General features: G+C 39.9%; 1 long non-coding RNA gene across 1 annotated transcript; it reads left to right on the forward strand.

Annotated features, from left to right (window-relative positions):
* The first annotated feature begins 4,936 nt into the window (after positions 1-4,936).
* On the forward strand, positions 4,937-6,327 carry LOC116042955. The gene is made up of 2 exons (XR_004897166.1): positions 4,937-4,992; positions 5,724-6,327. It is a non-coding gene; the product is annotated as an uncharacterized LOC116042955 (long non-coding RNA).
* Positions 6,328-12,037: the final 5,710 nt, after the last annotated feature.

A 12,037-nucleotide genomic window follows, 5' to 3' on the forward strand; every position in this document is an offset into this window, starting at 1 on the left:
TTACACTGCTACTTCACTTCAGAAACAAATATTGTACTTGGTTCCACATGAATCAGCTATGCTGCTGCTACACGTAAATGAGAGGGCTAGTTCTGCCTGCATAATGAGCACTTTTACTTTTGATGCTTTCACTATACGTTTAAGCTACCTTTCCATTTTACTTCAGTAAATTTTTTATAGCCAATACTTTTTCATTGTGATTGTAGCGCCTCTCTAGCGTGGCTGGCTATAGTGAGAGGAGGCTATCCTGAGTTCTTTAAAACTTCTATCCAATTAATCAAATAAGTGGGGTTTCACTAATAACCTTATCAGTGTTTAACTTGTGTGTGTATTCACTAACTTATTGTATGAAATACTCTTTCCCTTTAAATCACCATTTAAACATTACTATTCACACTTTAACATGAAATGTACATTAATTACTTTTAACCTTTAAGCACATCCACTTTTAAATCAAAACTACTCTTTCTTAATTAACTTAAAATATCAAAATAGTCACTAACCACAACTGTTTATAAAAAAACAATATAAAAGATTTATTTAGAAAAAAGTAGGTTAGTAATTAAATGTATCTTGCAAAAATCACTACTCAAATCACACATACATTCACATTCACATTCAAAACATAAGGGCCCAAGAAAAGAAAATAGGCGGCAATAACCTAGCCTAACTTGAAATACCCTTCAAATGTCCAAATGATGCAGGCCTGTATGTAGCTCGGGGACGTTGTAGCCTTTAGTAAAATGGCGGCTCCACCACGCAGGCCAAAACCAAGCCCCCAGGAAGAGCTCCAAGTCTAAAAGCCACCATGGGCTTAGCGGATAACGGTGGTACTGCACCCCATGGCCCAGAAAGACTTTTCACATAGACTTTGCATGGCGAAAGAAACGTCTATATTTCAGCGGATAATTTGTTTCTGGGTATATCAACTTACCAGCCCGAACACTGAAAGGGTCCTTGTTTAAAACGTCACGTTTTTAACATTTTTAACATTCACTAGAAGCGAATCCAGAATTATTAAATTTGGCATGATGAACGTGCATAGTGGACGCGATTAAAGTCATGGTCCACGGCCATGGCCCGCTCACATGACTGTTCTCCCGAGCTCATGTAGCTAGCTGTAATAATGGCTATAGCTAATGGTTGTAATTCACCATGTGTTCTATTAATACGTCCATGGTATTATCTTATGAAGTTATGATACATCCGAGGGATGTATGTAGCTATGCTGTAAAGCCTATTAGCTACGTAGATGTAACGTCATTAGCGTTTCCCAAACTGGCGGGCTATCGGCTAGTTGCTAACATCAGGGGTAGCTAGCACAGCTGTATTAAGATCTATACATAGCTAGCTATATGCCTACATAACGTTACTACAGACACAGTGATTACATCGCCTTGGTTCTCTCTTATGATACATCCGAGGGCTGTATGCTGTAAAGCTTGTATACTGTTCACGAAACTGCAGGCTAACAGCTAGCACTAGTTAGTAGCTAGCTAGCTAGCTAGTAGCACAACATAATTATTAAATCTCCTTGGTTGTCTAGCTAAAGACATCTATTGTTTATTTAGCTAAGCATGTAAACAATAGGGAACAACGAAAACACAATGTTTAACGTTAGTGAATATTTTAGACAATGAAAACGGCGAGTTCATGAGTTCGCCACTTGTAAGAGACACGAGAGAGAAGCTCATGAATGCGCATGTTGCTACCGGTTGCTACAACAACACAAACAAATTGTTGCTAGTGCGCATGCCATCGTGAGCCAACCATTGTTTTGGGCCAACAATGCGGAAGAGCCGAGCTCCATGTTTGCTTATGCGCTTTTGAGCACTCTCATTGGAATGTACGGGGCTCCCCGCCGAACACTGTATCCAGTTCTCCTAATACATCCATGGCCAAAACAAAAGAGTACCTGTACTCAATGGGAATGTAGTCTCACACGCGCAGGATGAAAGGCGACTGATAGAGAGAAAACAGTTGAAGAGAAGATTCACAGGATTAATGAGAAGACTCACACAGTTGACGATCTCGGCAAAGTCCACACTCGGTAACGTTATCCGGCTCCGTCAGGGTCTTTGTCCGCCGTCCGTCTCGCAGTTCCACACAGGCTTGACTAGTCCAGGCCGCTAGCCGCCAGCTTGTTAGCAAAGTCCATAGGAAAGCACTAGCCACTTAGCCAGCAGCTAACTTAAACTTCTTTCTGTCTTCTTGTGCTGAATAGTCCACTCAAACAGTTTACAAACACCATTAACGTTTCGTATAAGAGTCCTGGTTTAAAACTCTCACTAAACTGGTGCATTACATTAACATTAACCTTTCTCCATAGGCGGTTTTTGGACCCCACGAATATAGTTAAACAACGATCAATGATCACCAAATTTCTCATGGCCATATCTTGTAATGAACACTTAAGCCTGTCAAAAAAACTAAACCGAAATCCAACGATTATAGAAGTTATCTCACATTAGCGTTGTCTTCTTCATTGGTGCATATGGCGAGGAAAAAGCTTGTACCTAAACAATGATCAATGATTACCAAATTTCTCTCTCATATTGCTCCTGATAACCACTGAAAACTGTCAAAAAAATCAAACCAGAAATGTGGTGATGATTGGTCGTTGTTTAGATACATTAAACCACGTTTTTATTCATTAATAAGCTACAGGACAGCGTCTTTCAAAACATGACCTGCGCAAAAGCGCACTTCTGGAAATGTACTTCCGAATGCGTCTCTGTCCCCAGCACATTTCAAACCAAACTGACGCCCATGAGTATCTCTCATTCAGCCGACAACACGCTTCTCCCCTCTTACTCGTTCCTTCACTATCTCTCCTTCCTGATTTCATCGTTATCCTTACGTTTCTCTCGCTCTATCCATTTCCTTGTTACTTTGAACTCAAATGTGATTGGCTCATTCACAAAACTTTCACAAATAAAATAAATTCACAAAACATTTGTGTCACTCTTTCTTCCTATTCTTACAGGCATTTTTAGAGCATTTTCACATACATTATTACACAACAAATATTTAACCTTTTAAATGCTGTATTCAGTTTAACATGAACATTACCCAATATGCATTCCTCTCTTTGAGCAAATAATAACTTTGTTGTTGGTCAATAAATCTTAACTTTTTTAACCTTAAATTCTATTTATTAAACTATGAAATTATTTATTCAAACGTGTAAATCTTATATTAATGAATACATTTCAACTGGGTTACATGATATTACTTCTTTGACTCAAGTAAAACATCTGAATACTTATGTCTGTGCTTCTAAAAGTCTGTGACGTTGTTCATTTTACTGACAGACAGCTGTTGTGATCATTCCAACAAAGTCCAAACTTATGAGAAGAGTTCAGTGTCCTTCAGTTGTCCATATGAGTCTGAGTACCAGAACAGCCTGAAGTACATCTGCAGAGGGAACCAGCCCTCTGTGTGTCTGCAGCACGGCACTGAGGAAATTCACAGTGACCATTACCAGTTTGACCCAAAATAATTCTGGGTTGTACCTTTGTGGTGTCCATGGAAACACTGGCCTGGATGTTTTCTCTGCTTTTGAACTAGAAGTCAAAGGTAAAATATCTACCTCATCATATTGTAGTAAACTGTTATTTTTCACAGAATATAAATCAGTCAAAAAACACATTTCTGTAAAATTGATATTAAGAAAAAATGACAAAAGGTTTCAGAAGCAAACCTTTTATTTATGATTTGTCAACATATATCAAACAGTTGAAAGAAAGCCGAATCATGTGATCCATTTCTAATCTAAGCTGAATACAGGCTGCAATGTTGGCTGAACGTATTCCCTTTGAACTGAAAGCTTGATTTGTAGAGCATGTAGTTAGGCGTTATGTTTACATTGTTTGCCACCACAGTTTATCATGCTAAGATGCTAATATTTACAAATTAACACTAAACATAAAGAACGCTAAGGGAATCTCGTTTGTTTAACTGGTATTTGTTCATAAAGCAAAAGACTGGAAAAATTGGACCTAACGATGGAGCTAGAAGAAAAGACAGGATATTACATTATTATATACATATTATTATTATACATTGTTTCTTCTGGGGAACATCAATAGCTATATAAAAAATATGCATAGTGATCTATCCAACAGTTGTTGTGACAATCTGAAGGTACAACAGTTTGTGTCATCTATGCAGTAGTTTTTTATCCTCTGCATGGGGGCCGTGAACATTTGTACCAAATTCCATGTGCATTCCTTAAATAGTTGTTGAGATATTTCATTCTAGACCAAGTTGGTGGACTAACCAACTGTCCGACAAACATTGCTATCCCCAGAGCCCAACTGCTACCAAAAGTAAGAATATTTCCCAAGTGTACTAAGAAACTTTCTCTAACAGACTTTCAGCAGACCAGCACTGTGATGTCTACTGTCAATGTGGTTCCTACCTTCACTATGGTGGAACCTGTCAGATCACAAGCAACACCTATCCCTGGAAAAGAGATCAAAGGTGAGTGTGTGTGTGTGTGTGTGTGTGTGTGTGTGTGTGTGTGTGTGTGTGTGTGTGTGTGTGTGTGTGTGTGTGTGTGTGTGTGTGTGTGTGTGTATCTGTGTGAACAAACAGTTATGTTTTAACACCAAATGTTGTGAAGCCATAGTTCTGATATGTGGTGCCAATTCTGATGTTTTGTGTTTGAGATTGCATCAGATACATATATGTGAGTGTGTGTTTTCAAGAAGTGTATATTTTTACTCTGTTCTGTTTATGCAGCACTCTTTTACTCTGTGGGTTTCATTGTGCCCGCTGTGCTGCTCATACTGACATCTGCCCTGGTCACAGTTTATAAATACAAATGTTACAAAGTGCGAGGTATGTTTCAACAAATGCATGCACAGAACCATGCACACACAGACATACACATATGCATGCACACAAATTGTTTAACCATTTCTTATGCTGTTGAACAGAAACAAAACCAAGACAGCAGAAACAGAGGAAGTGATAGGTGTAGCAGATGTAAGAAAACTAAAATACAAAGTCTTGTTAATAGACGCAAAAGGCTGCATGTTCATTATGGTCCACATTAGAAAACATGTGGGACACAACAAGTGATGATTTTGTTCTATTAGTGGGGCTCAATATGTAAAGAAGTGGGATCATCAAAATCAAAAGGTGTATGCCCAAAAAAATGTCCTTAACAAATTTCACAGCAGACTGCAGTGAAATTTGCTAAGCACATTGTGTCTAAATATACTACACATGATAGTCTAATGATCTGACTATCTTGTATACTGCTTAGACAAAATTGGCTCATGGGGGTGGTTGAGAAAAGATCGGGATCTAAAACTGAAGGGGTTTGTCCTATTGAGAGCATGAATGTGCTCAGAAAATTTGAGGATAATATGCCCATTAGATTTTGATATTTCTTGGGCGCAAGTGGACATTCTGGCCACATGACGGCATCAGAAGAAAGGTCAGGATGTGAAAATAATTTCTCTGGTTGCCATTTACAGGAAAATTCATGGCCAAAATTATTAGTAATCATTTGGCCAATGAAAAGTCACACCAAATTCCATAACAATCTGACCTTTAAATGGAAAGGTGTTTTGCTCTGAGACAAGTATTGAGCCAATGCAATGACCAACTTGCTGATTATTTGGCCATTTGCATGTGCATATTTTTTTTACGAATTCTCATCTGAGTAACCTCACCCTCTTGTCTGTTTATTTTTGCTGATTCTCTTTTAGATTTATCAAAATCAAGACGTAGCGTACTCAAAGCAGCGGACCTCCAAACCACAGAGCGCCTGTCAACACCATGATGACGCAGGTGAAGCCGAACAAGATTCTGTGTACCAAAACGTCACCACAGCAGATGATATCTACTGTAATCAAATTTTCATTAAAGCCAATAGGAGATGAACAACATGCACATCTGTGATCAAACCTTGCATTTTTGGGTCACATCTGTACCCAAATGATCCTGTTTGTATCTCAATTAACAGTTATCCAGCACATATTCACGTACCGCTATGGTCCAACCTTTTCATTGTCTTACTGAAAACTACAGTAACATAATTATTTGTACAGATTTGTTTTATAATTACTATCAGTTATATTGAGTACTTATTGTCATTGCTTATTTAATTTCTTCAACTTAGATTTTACATTTTTGCTTTTACTTTTACATTCATTATGATTGCTTATTGTTAATATAACTGTTACACACCTGCAATATAAGACTTGTAGTCATGATAACCAGTTCCCCTACAAGGTAAATACCCCAAATGTAAGTTACCTTCATGAATGCACCTTTAGTTTAAGTGAATAAATAAACAAAATGAAACAACTGGCCGCTATTGTTTTGTTGCACTATATAAATATGATATAAAAACAACATTGACACATTTGATGAACTGAAATATTCAAGTGAGTCATTTTAGTAAATTAGAGCATGACACTACTGTATATTCCAGTAATATTCACAGAGAGACAACTGTGGTGGAAGATTTCTGTCAACAGACTGGGCAATAAAGAAGTTTCAAACAGAGACAAGTTGTTCCGTAATAGTTTGTTCAAATTTATTATTGCTTGCAAGCAAGGAGATCGAGTTACACAGCACACGTATCAGAGTACAGTGGAAGAGATCTGGTAAGGAGTGAGCAGGTAATCTAATGCTGCCTGATGTTGAATTAGAGTAGTGCGCATGGCTTTCATAGTTGGAGTTAACACAGAAAAACCAAGTTGAGTTAAATTTGGCAATTCTTAAGGTCCACAGCCAATTGGTCAATTTGATGTGCGTTATTAACTGTTCCCACCAGGGCAGAAACCCTGAGAGGAACTTCTCCCCTGCAGAAATTCGCACAGTTTGTTGCTCAGATTGAATGGTATTTCTCTTTTCTCTGCGGGGATAATGAGGATAATGATGAGTTACATGCATTATCTGATCATAAACCTGTGCTGCAGGGTGTAACAGTGTTAAAGAACAGGAATCACACCAGGTGGGTGATAGAGACTGGTATACCTGATGGCCACAAACCCAAACATTGTGTTGGAGGGAGCCAGCACCTTGTCAGATGGCCATGTAATGTAGCAAGTAACCCCTAAAAATAGAGAGTTGCGGAAACACAGCCTTTGGAAACAACGTGAGGACTAAAGTATGGGTGATGGTTAAGGTTGAACACAAAAACAGATTTGTATGCATCGGCATTCGCAATTCTCAGAGACATACCATCATTGCGCTCTAATGGGAAACCAGTATCATTAGGAAAACCTGTTGAAACAATTTGTGTTGGGACGTTTTGCTGAACAAAGCTAACACGCCGTTGCTGTTTCATTACCAGTTATGGGTTGTGGATACATGGGCACAGCATCAGATAAGGCAGATAGAGACACGTATAGCAGGAGGAATTGATGCCTGCTCTTCTGGCAAACAGCATCAAGGGTCGATACCAAAGATTACCTGAATGGCCTGTAGAGTGGTCAGAGTCTGGGTCAGGCAATATGCGCAATGATTGCAAATTTTCGAAGGATAACAAAGTCTGTGTATGGCTCTGGAGGGCTTCTCTAGCTGTGGTTGTTTTACCTGGTGGAGTTCCCTTGAATTGGATTTTAGCTATTGGATCGGAATCTGAAACCCAAGCCCCTAGCGTTTAAACATATGCATCAGTTGGTTTTGGAGATTCCAATGAGATGAAAACTGGATTGCCTTTCCCTGCGTGCAAGTATGGTTAAAAGGGCCTCTGTGTATGCTGAGTCTGGTTTCTAAATTGTCATAGTTTTCCCTGCGTCGAATGTGATTAGCCCATACGTTTGGTGAAGTTGTCCAGATCGCGCTAGACCACTTGGGACAACGCCAACCAGATTCTGTATTTTAATATACCATACACAGGTAAGTGTCAGAACTAGCTAGGGCTCTTTCAATTTTTAGGTTAGAACAGCGATACACAGAACAAAAAAAATCTACTTTTGAATGCAGAGATGACACCGTCAGATTAAAAGCAGTGGGGTCAATCTTGGTGGGGTCTGCGTAGATTGTCATGTGGGTTAACCATTGTGCACCTGCTGCAGATCTATGTTTTGTACGTCAGAGTAAGTCAGCAGAGGTCTGTGTTGTGGTGTTGTCAGAGGGGTTGTCAGACAAGGGTTGGTTGAGAAACCACAGTAACAGAAACATAATAATCATTAACAGGAGAGTTAAACATGCGAGACATATAAGTTGGTACCCTAAGCGCCTCATTGGATGCTACGGAGGGTTTCTTCGTTCTTCCACGTTCTTCGGTGTCAGAGGTTCGTCCACTAGCACGTGACACACCGTGGGAGAACAGTACATTACCACTGTCTCGTTTCTTTCTTCTGGCACTATTTCTTCTGGCCAGTGTGTGTGTGTGTGTGTGTGTGTGTGTGTGTGTGTGTGTGTGTGTGTGGTTACTGGCACATCAACGAGTGTCTCCTACTGTCGTTGTGGTTGTTCGTATGATCAGGAATTGGTGCCTTTTTACAGTGAGATGTGTACACCCACGTTGATCTCTCAGTGATCTTTACTGCAGTGTGGGTGACCAGCAGGACTTGGAAGGGTCCCAACCAGCGGTGCTGGCGCCAAGACTTCCTCCTGGAATCTCTCACCAACACATAGTCACCGGGCTTGGTCCTCACACAATGCTGTGTCCGGTGGGGGTCCTCTTGGCCCAAGTCCAACGTGTGGAGGTGCTGCAAACAAGATCTCAAAGGGTGACAGGTTAAGTCGCTCGCGCGTGCACATTCTCATATACATCAGTACAATAGGCATGTTTCTGTGCAGCATTTTGAATGCAAACCACTATACTTGAGATTTTGGTTGGAATTCTCCATCTTGGAATTATTTCAGTGAGTAGGGCTTTGGCTACTACACTTGCTGTCTGTTTTGACGTGACTGAGAGTATTCTTGATCAGAAATTTAAAAAATAAATAATAATAGTTTTTTCCTCAATTGGTTTTCCATCATACTAATCATCCCCGCTTTTACACATGGTCTAATCCATGTGTCAACTTTGCAAAATGAGGAATGAAATGGCTGGGCAGCCTTCTGTTAGGGAAATGAGCTCTACTGCTTGTGCTGAGAGATGAGATGGCAGAAGTCCAGATCGGATAGCATCAGAATCAGGTACAACAGAGAAGCCCAAACAGTTCAGGCCAGTGCTAGAGTCTCTGGAAGCAGAACTGTTAACATAAAAAATGAAATCAGGGTTAGTGAGAGGTGTGTCAGAAACGTCAGGTTGTGGTATGCAGACCACCTGTAGCTCTGCAACACAATTGTTCCTCTCTGTCATCTGGTGTGGGGAGAAGAAAAGCAGGGTTAAGAACAGTGCATCTGTTAGAGTGACATTTGGCATATCTAACAAAATAGTAATATCTAAGGTACCTGGCCACAAATAAATGAGAGTTCTTCATTCTGTTCCCACAAAATGTGTGACACAGAATGTGGAACACTGATGGTGAAGTCTGAGTAGCCTACAGTGTATCTGGACGTATTTAATGCTTCCTCAATCGGCAGTCACTGCACGGAGGCATCGCTGTCAACACATAGCGACAGAATCAAATATGCAACCGGACGGAGTTTGTCGCCATGGTGTTACAGCACCACAGAGGTCATGCAGCTCTTGTACTCGTCAACGGTCTGCATAAAAAGTTTTGAGGGATCTGGCAGTCCCAGCGTCGGCGGAGACTGCAGAGCCAGTTTCATATTCACAAACGCTTCATCAGCTTCGGGCATCCAAGAAATTGTTTGATGTGAACTGAGACTCTTACCATGGATCAGGGAGCTCAATGGAGCTTCCATAATTGCATAATTAGAAATAAACTTTCTGTAATAGGAGCATATTTCCAGAAGGACAAGACTTTTTCTAAATGACATGTTTGGGGAAAGTTCCAGTTAGCTACTATATGTTTGGGTGAGATGGATTTGCCATCAACTGTGATCACATGACCCAGAAAGAAATACTTCCTATTGAACAAACTGGAGTTTTTTCTTTTTTTTTGTTTTTTTCTTAAACTTCATGGCCTTCTGCAGCAAGAAGTTTTACGGTGACATCAGGGACGTGCACAGACAGTTTGGGGGACAGACTCAAGTAAAAAAATCTAATAGTTAACACTAAACTAAAAAAAACTGCTATTCTGTTAATTTTACAGGAAACAGCACTGTACGAATAATACAAAATAAATAAATAAATAAAAACACTTTCTCTTGAGGAAGAAAAGAGCAGGTGCTCAAGCCTTGAGAGAGGGAGAAAAAACACACAAGGAGTTGGCCACTCCAAAAAAGGCGATATTGTTTGTCAGTCAAGCATGCAGCTACAACATTGTAGCTATAGTCAGTATCAGTCCAAATCAGATTTGAGGTTGTCAAACTGTCATTTATGTCTCTGAACAATTGTTTTGAGAATTCTTCATCAGGCCCTGTAGTAACATGAGCCGTGCAATGCAGGTTGTCAGTATTCATACAGTAAGAGGCAGGGCTGATTACAGACGCCGCCTCAGTAAGGACATTATCAGCCACACTGTGATCCAGCCACCATTGATACACATAAAGTGTTGTTGTAGGGCTGTATTTGACAAAAGTGGTTATGTCAGATGTATCGTTACAAGAAATTTAACAATATTTAAAATTAAAATTAAAATTTAATTTAACAATGTTAAAAGTGCATATTAAATCACGACCAAGCAAATTAAATGGGCATAATTCAGATACCAAAAAGGAATGCTTGCTATGAACTGAGCTGTCCTCAGTTTCCCATGTACATGAGAGGGGAATAGAGAAATGTTTTTTACTGTTCGACCTGTAGCCCCAATTGACCAAATAAAACGACCACTGAGCTTCAGTGTCAATTCTTTAGCTCTAATAATTGAGTTTGTAGCACCAGAGTCAACTTAAAAGGTAAGTTGAACCCCGTTAACTTTACACTCAATAGTAGGCATTTTCTTGTAGGCTTCAGAAGATAACATACTGTAAATTGGTTTAACTTTTTTTAGATTCTTTTCCAGAACTTTCTAACCTATCAATTGTCCCTAATAGCAAAGAAAACAGTGTATCAGTGCAAAGCATTTCTTCATTGCATGAAGCGAGTGTATGTGTGGTTGCAGTACCTTCCTCATCAGGTTTTGGACTCAGTAAATCAGAGGGATAAGTGTTGTTCTCCGTCTGAGGTGGTTTTTGCTTTTTCTTCGGGCAGTTACGTACCCAATGTCCAAAGTCCTTGCAGTATAAACACTGGTCTGGGTTGTAGGGCTCATCATTTTGTCCACGGTACCCGCCTTGGCCTCCTCTGGCTCGACCACGTCCTTCGTGACCGCGGCCTTTTCCAGGTCCGCGCTCCATATGTTGCCCACCAGCCTTTTGCAACATGCATACAGACGCTTCGAACATGGTTTTCGTCGTCGTCCCCCGGTTTCCAGCTCATCTTCATGGCTTGTAAAGAAGTGGAAAGCTCAGAATATGAGCTTTGGTTAGGTTGTGGAGCTGATGAGGAGGTGGGTGTATGTGTGTATGTGTGTTTTTGCATTCTTTCCCTGAATCACTACCGTCACCTTTTGGTAACTGTTTCATCATTTGTTTTCGCTCTCTTTTTTTTTTTTTGCTTAACTATCCTTTCTTTTCCCTCTAAATCTTGTCGTAACATTTTTAATTTCATTTTACTCAGTGAACCATTCTCAGGAAATCCAAATAGGATAGACCATTCGGTCAGACAGTCAAGACAATCTTGGCCGTATTTCTTTGTCATCAGGTCAACAATTGGTCCCTCAGGAACATGTGGTCTACTCTGCTTACTACCCATCCTTGGCGTAGTTGAAGTACTTCTTTCTTACAATATAGTCGTCACTATAAGGCGTAGTTTCTTTCTAGGAAAAACTTTGCAAAAACCCCGTAAAATTTCCTTATTACGTTACCCGTTTTTTTCTAGGAAAAAACGTTGCAAAAACCCCGTAAAGTTTCCTTATTACGTTATTATATCTGTTATTACTCTAACAGATATGACCACCCCCAACTGATGACGTAGAAGACAAAGAAATTTTAGTCTATACCAACT

This window comes from Sander lucioperca, chromosome 4, assembly GCF_008315115.2.
Source record: "Sander lucioperca isolate FBNREF2018 chromosome 4, SLUC_FBN_1.2, whole genome shotgun sequence".
Taxonomy (NCBI): Eukaryota; Metazoa; Chordata; class Actinopteri; order Perciformes; family Percidae; genus Sander; species Sander lucioperca.